The sequence below is a fragment of the Suricata suricatta genome, chromosome 10 (genome assembly GCF_006229205.1).
Source record: "Suricata suricatta isolate VVHF042 chromosome 10, meerkat_22Aug2017_6uvM2_HiC, whole genome shotgun sequence".
NCBI lineage: Eukaryota > Metazoa > Chordata > Mammalia > Carnivora > Herpestidae > Suricata > Suricata suricatta.
Window position 1 is genome coordinate 65,000,877 of NC_043709.1, and position 8,962 is coordinate 65,009,838.

The window sequence follows — 8,962 nt, forward strand, 5'->3', positions numbered from 1 at the left end:
GGTGCTGTATTTTGTCAAATGCTTTTTCTGCATCTATCGACAGGATCATATGTTTTTTTCCCTTCTTTTGTTAATGTAATGGATCACATTGATGGATTCGCAGATATTGAACCAGCCCTGTAACCCAGGAATGAATCCCACTTGATCATGATGGATAATACATTTTATGTGCTGTTGAATTCGATTTGCTAGTATCTTGTTGAGTATTTTTGCATCTGTATTCATTAAGGATATTGGTCTGTAGTTCTCTTTTTTTGCTGGGTCTTTGTCTGGTTTGGGTATCAAGGTGAAAAAGTTTTTAATGTTTATTTTTTTGAGAGAGAGAGTGAGAGAGAGAGAGAGAGAGAGGTGCAGAGAGAGGGGGAGAAACAGAATCTGAAGCAGGATCCAGGCTCTGAGTTGTTACTGCAGAGCCTGACGTGGGGCTTGAACTTGTGAACCGGCACTGAAGTTGGCTGCTTAACTGACTGAGCCACCCAGGCCCTCCTGATTGTAGTTTTGATTGGCATTTCCCTGATGATGAGTGATGTTGAGCATCTTTTCTTGTGTATGTTGGTCACCTGTATGTCTTCTTTTAAGATATGTCTATTCATGTCTTCTGCCCCTTTTTAAATATGATTATTTGTTTTTTTTGGTATTGAGTTGTATAAGGTCTTTATATATTTTAGATACTAACCCTTTATTGGATATGTCATTTGCAACTATCTTTTCCCATAGGTTGCCTTTTAGCTTTATTGTTTCCTTCACTGTAGAAGCTTTTTATTTTGATGTAGTCCCAATAATTTTTGCTTTTATTTTCTTGCCTCAGGAGACATATCTAGAAAAATATTGTTATTTCCAATGTCAGAGAAGTTACTGCCTTTGCTCTCTTCAAGGATTTTTATGATTTCAAGTCTCACATTTAGGTCTTAAATCCATTTTGAATTTATTTTTGTGTAGGGTGAAAGTGGTCCAGTTTCATTCTTTTGTATGTAGCTGTCCAGTTTTCCCAATGCCATTTGTTGAAGAGACTTATTTTTCCCATGTATATTCATTCCTCAGGTTTATTTTTCTGCATGTCACTGTCCAGTTTTCCCACCACCACTTACTGAAGAGACTGTCTTTATTCCATTGGATATTTTTCCTGCTTTGTCAAAGATGAGTTGGCCATACATTTTTGGTCCATTTCTGGGTTCTCTATTCTGTTCCATTGGTCTGAGTCTGTCTTTGTGCCCGTACTGTATTGGCCTGATGGTTACAGCTTTGTAATACAGCTTGAAATTTGGGATTGTGATGCCTCCAGCTTTGGTTTTCTTTTTCAAGATTACTTTGGCTATTCAGAGTCTTTTCTGGTTCCATACAAATTTTAGGATTGTTTGTTCTGGGTTTGTGAAGAATGCTTGTGTTATTTTGATAGGTATTGAATTGAATAGGTAGATTGCTTTGGGTAGTATTGACATTTTAACAATATTTGTTCTTCCTATCCAGGAGCATGGAATATTTTTCAATTTTTTGTGTCTTTTTCAATTTCTTTCATAAGCTTACTATAGTTTTCAGTGTATAGATTTCATCTTTGGTTAGGTTTATTCTGAGGTATTTTATAGTTACTGACAATTGTAAATGGGATAGAGTCCTTGATTGCTCTTTCTGTTGCTTCATTATTGGTGTATAGGAATGCAACAAATTTCTGTACATTGATTTTATATCCTGCAACTTTACTGAATTCTTGGATCAGTTCTAACAGTTTTTGGTGGAGTCTTTTGGGTTTTCCAGATAGAGTATCATGTCATCTGCAAAGAGTGAAAGTTTGACCTCCTCCTGGCTGATTTGGATGCCTTTTATTTCTTTGTGTTGTCTGATTGCTGAGGTTAAGACTTCCAACACTGTGTTGAATAACAGTTGTAAGAGTGAACATCCTTGTCTTGTTCCTTACCTTAGGGGGAAAGTCTCAGTATTTCCCCAATGAGGATGATATTAGCAGTGCGTCTTTCATATGTGGCTTTTATGATCTTGAGGTATCATCCTTCTATACCTACTTTCTTGAGGGTTTTTATCAAAAAGGAGCTATATTTTGTCCAATGCTTTCTCTGCATCTATTGAGAGGATCATCTGGTTCTTGTCCTTTCTTTTATTGATGTGATGAATCACATTGTTTTGTAGATATTGAACCAGCCCAGCATCTCCGGTATAAATCCCACTTGGTCATTGTGAATAATTCTTTTAATGTATTGTTGGATCCCATTGGCTAATATCTTGTTGGGGATTTTTGCATCTATGTTCATCTGGGAAATTGTTCTGTAGTTCTCCTTTTTAGTGGGGTCTGGTTTTAGAATCAAGGTAATGCTGGCTTCATAGAAAGCGCTTGGAAATTTTCCTTACATTTCTATTTTTTGGAACAGTTTCAAAAGAATAGGTGTTAATTCTTCTTTAAATGTTTGGTAGAATTCCCCTGGAAAGCCATCTGGCCCTGGACTCTTGTTTTTTGGGGGATTTTTGATTATTAATTTGATTTCTTTACTTGTTATGGGTCTGTTCAAAGTTTATATTTCTTCCTGTTTCAGGTTTATAGTTTATATGTTTCTAGGAATTTGTCCAGATCTTCCAGATTGTCCATTTTATTGGCATATAATTGCTCATAACCTCTTATTGTTTTTATTTTTGCTATGTTGGTTGTGGTCTTCTCTTTCATTCTTGATTGTATTAATTTGGGTCCTTTTTTCTTTTTGATCAAACTGGCTAGTAGTTTATCAATTTTGTTAATTTTTTCAAAGAATCAGCTTCTGCTTTCATTCATCTGTTCTACTGTTTTTTGGTTTTGATAACATTGATTTCCGCTCTAACCTTTAATATATCCTGTCCTGTGCTGGTTTGGGGTTTTATTTGCTGTTCTTTTTCCAACTCTTGAAGGTGTAAGGTTAGGTTCTCTGAGACCTTTCTTCCTTCTTTAGGTAAGCCTGAATTGCTATATCCTTCTCTCTTATGACTGCCTTTGCTGTGTCCCAGAGGTTTTGAGCTGTGGTGTTATTTTCATTGGCTTCAATGTAGTCTTTAATTTCCTCTTTAACTTCTTGGTTAGCTCGTTTATTCTTTAGTAGGATGTTCTTTAGTCTCCAAGAATTACTTATCTTTCCAAATTTTTTCTTGTTGATTTTGAGTTCCATAGCATTCTGATCTGAAAATATACCTGGTATGATCTTGATTTTTTTGTGCTTGTTGAGGGATAATTTGTGTCCCAGTATGTGACCTACTCTGGAGAACATTCCATGTGCACCGGGGAAGAATGTGTAAGGAAAGCAATAGATTTGTGTACATTGATTTTATATCCCATGATTTTACTGAACTTTCAATTCTACTAGTTTTTTTTTTTTTTGGTGGAGTCTTTAGGTTTACGTAAAGTACTATATACTTTGTATATAGTATCATGTCATCTACAAATAATGAGAATTTTACTTCTTCCTTACCAATTTGGAGCCTTTTATTTCTTTATGTTGTCTAATTGCTGTGGCAAGGACTTCTAATACTATGTTGAATATCAGTGGTAAGAGTGGATATTTCTATCTTGTTCCAGACCTTAAGGGAAAAGCTCTCAGATTTATCACCATTGGTTAAGGTTCCCAGGGGTTTTTCACATAAGGCCTTTATTATGTTGAGGTATGTTCCCTCTACACCTGCTTTGCAGAGGTGTTTTATCATGAATGGATGTTATCCTTTATCAGATTTTTTTCTGCATCTATCCAAATGATCATATAATTTTATCCTTTCTTATCAATGTGACATATCACCTTGGTTGTTTTGTGAATATTGAACCAACCTTGCATGCTTGGAATAAATCCCACTTGATCATGATATATGATTTTTTAAAAAATATGTTTTTAGATTCAGTTTGCTAATATTTTGAGGATTTTTACATCTATATTTGTGAGAGATATTTGCCTGTATTTTTCTTTGTGGTGTCTTTATCTTATTTTGGTATCAAGGTGATAACAGACCTATTGGAATGAATTTGGAAGTTTTCCTTAGTCTTCTATTTTTAAGAATAGTTCGAGAATAGGTATTACATCTTCTTTAAATATTTGATAGAATTCACCCATGAAGCCATTTGTTCCTGGAATTTTGTTTTTTGGGAGTTTTTTGATTACTGATTCAATTTTATTGCTCTTAGTTTGTTCAAATTTTGTATTTCTTCCTGCTTTAGTGTTTCTAGGAATTTATCCATTTCTTCTAAGTTGCCCAATTTCTTGGCATATAGGTTTTCATAATATTCTGTTATAATTGTTTGTATTTCTTTGGTGTCAGCTGTTATTTCTCCTCTTTCATTAGTGATTTTGATTATTTGGGTCCTCTCTTTTTTTGATGAGCCTGGCTAGAGGTTTATCCATTTTGTTGAACTTTTCCAAGAATCAGCTTTTGAGTTTCATTGATTATTTTTTTTTTAGTTTCTATTTCATTTATTTCTCCTCTTATCTTTATTATTTCTTTCCTCTTGCTGGTTTTAGGTTTTATTTATTCTTCTTATTCTACCTTCTTTAGGTATAGGGATGGGTTATTTGAGATATTTCTTGCTTCTTAAGGTAGACCTGTACTGCTGTTAACTACCCTCTTTAGAACCACTTTTGATACATCCAGAGGTTTTGGATTACTGTGTTTTCATTTTTGTTTATTTCTATTTACTTTTGGATTTCTTCTTGATTTCTTGCTTAACTCATTCATTATCTAGTAGCATGTTGTTTAATGTCCATGTTTTTGTAGTTCTTCCAGATTTTTTCTTGCAGTTTATTTCTAGTTTAATAGCATTGCAGTCTGAAAGATGCATTGTATGACTGATCTTTTTGAATTTGTTGAGACTTGTTTTGTGGCCTAGTATGTGATGTGTTCTGAAGAATATTCCATATTCCATACATTTGAAAGAATGTATATTCTACTGTTTTCAGAAGGAATGTTCTGAATATGTTTGTTAAATGTATTTGGTCCAGTGTGTCACTGTTTTTTTTGTTGATGTTCTGTTTGGATGATATATTCATCAACGAAAGTGGGATGTTAAAGTCCCCTACTATTATTGTATTACTACCGATTATTTACTTTATGTTTGTTATTAACTGTTTTATGTATTTGGGTGCTATTGTGTGGGGTGTATAAATATTTACAATTGTTGTATCTTCTTGTTGGTGTCCCCTTTTTATTATATAGTGTCTTTGTCTCTTTTTACAGTCTTTGTTTTAAAATCTAGTTTTTACAGTACAAGTCTTTCTATCCAGGCTTTCTTTTCACTTCCATTTTCATAATGTTTCATCATCTCCTTATTTTCATTTTATTTTTTATATTTAATTTTTTCATTCTCTTTATTTTCAATCTGTAGGTATCTTTTGGTCTGAAATGAGTTTCTTGTAGACAGCATATAGATAGGTCTTGGCTTTTTTTTTTTTTAATCTAGTCTCTGTCTTTTTTTTAAAAAAAGGATTTTTTAACATTTATTTTTGAGAGACAGAGCATGAGCAGGGGAGAGGCAGAAAGAGAGGGAAATACAGAATCTGAAGCAGACTCCAGGCTCTGAGCTGTCAACACAGAGCCCGATGAAGGTCTCAAACTCATGAACTGCGAGATCACGACCTCACCTGAAGCTGGCCACTTAACTGACTGAGCCTAACCCAGGTGTCCCTGTCACCCTATGTCTTTTGATTATTTTAGTTTATTTTCATTCAATGTAATTATTGAAAGATATGTATTTGTGGCTATTTTGTTACTTGTTTTGTGGTTGTTTCTATGGATTTACTCTGATCCTTCTTCTCTTGCTTTCTTCAGGGTTTGTTGGCTTTCTTTAGTGATATACTTGGACTCCTTTCTCTTTATTCTTTGCATACCTGTTACTGGTTTTTGATTTTTGGTTACCAATAGGTTTGTATATAACATCTTCTCCATATATTAAGTTGATTGTTGCTTAAGTTTGGACCCTTTCTTTACTCTTCCCCACTGCCATGCCTTAGGTATAAGTCATGTTGTACATTCTTTTATTTTGTGAATCCCTTGACTAATTTTTACTGAAATACTTATTTCACTGGTTTTGCATTTTTTACTTTTCATACTCCCACTTAATTACATTTCTTTTCCACTCAAAGAGCTCCCTTTAATATTTCTAGTAGGGCTGGTTTAGTAGTCATGAACTCCTTTAGTTTTTGTTTGTCTGAGAAACTCTTGGTCTCTACTTATATTCTGAATGATAGGCTTGCTTGATAAAGTATTCTTGGCTGCAAATTTTTCCCTTCCAGCACTTTGAATAGATCTTGCCACTCCCTTCTGGCTTACAAGATTTCTGCTGAAAACTGCTTATTGCTTTATGGGGTTTCCCTTGTATATAACTGTATTTTTTTTTATCTTGCTGCTTACATTTTTTTCATTATGACAATACAATTTTGTCATTTAATTGCTATTTGTCTTGGTGTGGAACTCTTTGGATCAAATATTTTAGGGGAATCTCTGTGTTTCCTGGATCTGGATATCTGTTTCCCTGTTTCCCAAGTTTTCACTTGTTAAAAATTTTTTCTTCTACCCTTTTTCTCCCTTCTTCTGAGATCCTTATAATCTAGATGTTATTATGCTTGATGAAGTCACCAACTTCTCTAAGACTGTTCTCGGTTTGCATAATTTTCTTCTTCTATGCTCAGATAGATTACTTTCCATTGCTCTGTCTTCAAGGTTATTAATTTGTTCTTCTTCATCTAGCACACTATATATTTTTCTAAGTGTATTTTTAATTTCATTTATTGTGTTCTGGGTCTCTGGTTGTTTTCTTTAAATCTGTGTGTTAAGGGTCTCACTGATGTTCTGTACCCTTTTTTCAAGTCCACTGAGTATCTTCATCATTACTTTAAATTATCTATCAGGCATATTACTCATATCCATTTGCCATTAAGTCTCTTGCTGTGGTTTGGTCCTGTTCATTCATTTGGGACATATTTCCCTGTCTTCTCCTTTTTGTCTAACTCTGTTTCTGTTTCCGTGTGCTAGGAAAGTCAGCTACTTCTCTTGGTTTTAAGCAAGATAATAGCCTTATGAAGAAGAGGCCTTGTAGTATGCTACAGTGCAGTGTCCCCCATTCCCCAGGGCCTGGCATTTCAGGCATTGTCTCCTATGTGTGTTGCATATGCTCTGCTGTTGAGTTTGGCCTCTTTTTACTTCAGTCCAGTTGTCTGCAGAGGCTCTCTTTGCCTACAGTGGGCAGTGTTTGGTCCCCAGAGGGTAGGTGGGGAGGGGGGTTCAACATGTGTGGTGAAATGGTTGTGAAATGAGACCTGCCCTGTTGATGGAACTGAGGTCCCTCAAAATGCATTCGTTGGGAGATGTACTGTGCTAATTTTCTGGGGAAGGGGGCCTGGAGCTACAGGACTCTGGGAGGAATGGATCTGCTGAAGTGAGGTGGGTTGAGGGGCTTGGTGCAAGCAAGTTGTGTAATGAGAATTGGCCCATGCTGGTTTTTATAGGTGGCCATTGTTTATGCTGGGGGATCAGGGAGGGAAATGGTACATGCCAAGTCCTTTGTTTCTGGAGGGGTCTCCCTGTGATCTCTGTGTCTCCAGGCCATGCTCTGAGATGAGCAAATAACTCTGTCTTCTGCTCTGGCATTTTTCATACTGCTGGTTCTATGCTGTATCTGCACAAGCTATTTGTTGTATCTTTTATGAGGTTGGCTTCTGAGGTGCCTGGGTGGCCCAATCGGTTAAGCGTCCGACTTCGGCTCAGGTCATGATCTCATGGTTCGTGAGTTTGAGCCCCGCATTGGGCTCTGTGCTGGCAGCTCGGAGCCTGGAGCCTGCTTCAGATTCTGTGTGTCCCTCTCTCTCTGCTCTTCCCCTGCTCAAGCTCTGGCTCTCACAAAAATAAAATAAACATTAAAAAAAAAAAAGAGGTTGGCTTCTTAACACCCTTTTTGCTATCCTAGACCTGAGTTGGCTGATTTTTTAAATTCCAAGCTTTAAGTCCCACTGGTTATAAGAACTCATGAAATTCAACCCCTTTTGCTTTCAAAAGCAAATGTTATGGGTATTTGTCCTCCCCATTCTAGGGCTTACTGGTGTGAAAATACATTTTTTGTCTTTCTCTGAACCACCAGCTCACTCCCCACCTTGATAGTCATGGTCTGTTTCACTCTCAAACTGTGTCTTACCCTTCCTTCCTGCTTTTATGTTGTCTCTTCTCTACTTTTAATTGTGGAGGGTTTTTTTTTTTTTTTGGTTTTTGTTTTTTTTGCCAGTCTTTGGATCATTTTCTGGGTTGTTCATGCTAATATGAATGTTATCTAGTTGTATCCACGGGACAAGATGAGCTTAGAGTCCTCCTACTCTGCCATCTTCCCAGCTGACCAATCCTGGCCTTTTTTTTTTTTTTCTTTTTGAAAAGAAATGAACATCTCCCATTGTTGGAGCATTGGACTTTCAAACTTTTATTAATTTTTTCTTCTAAGTCTTTCTTCTAACTCCATAATTTTTTATTCCTTTCTCATGACTTTCTTTTCTTTTTTAAAAAAATTTTAATGTTTATTTGTTTATTATTTTAAATTTTTATTTACTTATTTTTTATTTTTATAATAGTTTCTTGTCAAATTGGTTTCCATATAACACTCAGTGCCTCTTCCCACAAGTGACCCCCTCCATGACCATCATCCCCTTCCCTCCTCCCCCTCCCCCTTCAGCCCTCGGTTCGTTTTCAGTACTCAATAGTCTGTCATGATTTGTGTCCCTTGCTCTCTCCAACTCTCTTTCCCCCTTCCCCTCCCTATGGTCCTCTGTTAGGTTTCTCCTGTTTGACCTATGAGTGCAAACATATGGTATCTGTTCTTCTCTGCCTGACTTATTTCGCTTAGCATGACACCCTCAAGGTCCATCCACTCTGCTACAAATGGCCATATTTCATTCTTTCTCATTGCCATATCGTACTCCACTGTGTATATATACCACATCTTCTTGATCCATTCATCAGGTGATGGACATTT

General features: G+C 36.1%; 1 long non-coding RNA gene across 1 annotated transcript in view; it reads right to left on the bottom strand.

The window, feature by feature from the left end:
- Window positions 1–8,962, bottom strand: part of LOC115304535 — a 26,956-nt gene that overhangs the window by 1,171 nt on the left and 16,823 nt on the right. The window lies entirely within an intron of this gene.